This window comes from Alligator sinensis, unplaced genomic scaffold, assembly GCF_000455745.1.
Source record: "Alligator sinensis unplaced genomic scaffold, ASM45574v1 scaffold737_1, whole genome shotgun sequence".
In the NCBI taxonomy this organism is placed as follows: Eukaryota; Metazoa; Chordata; order Crocodylia; family Alligatoridae; genus Alligator; species Alligator sinensis.
In genome coordinates this window covers 3,520,679-3,520,885 of record NW_005841930.1, presented here as the reverse complement: position 1 = coordinate 3,520,885, position 207 = coordinate 3,520,679, and positions in this window count along the sequence as shown.

Genomic DNA, 207 nt, shown 5'->3' with positions numbered 1-207 from the left:
CACACGTGTGCAAACACACGCAACACCCCCGCGCAAGAGCGCGCGCGTGCGCACACAAACACAGAGGCGTGTACACGCACATGCGCGCTCGCCCCTTTTCCCCTCTGTGGCGCGGAGGTGGGTGTTCAAACGACCCCGTTGCCGGGCTAGAGGCTCCTGGGCGAGCCGGGTTCTGCCAATGCCTCAAGCGCTCGAGGCTGGGGGGGG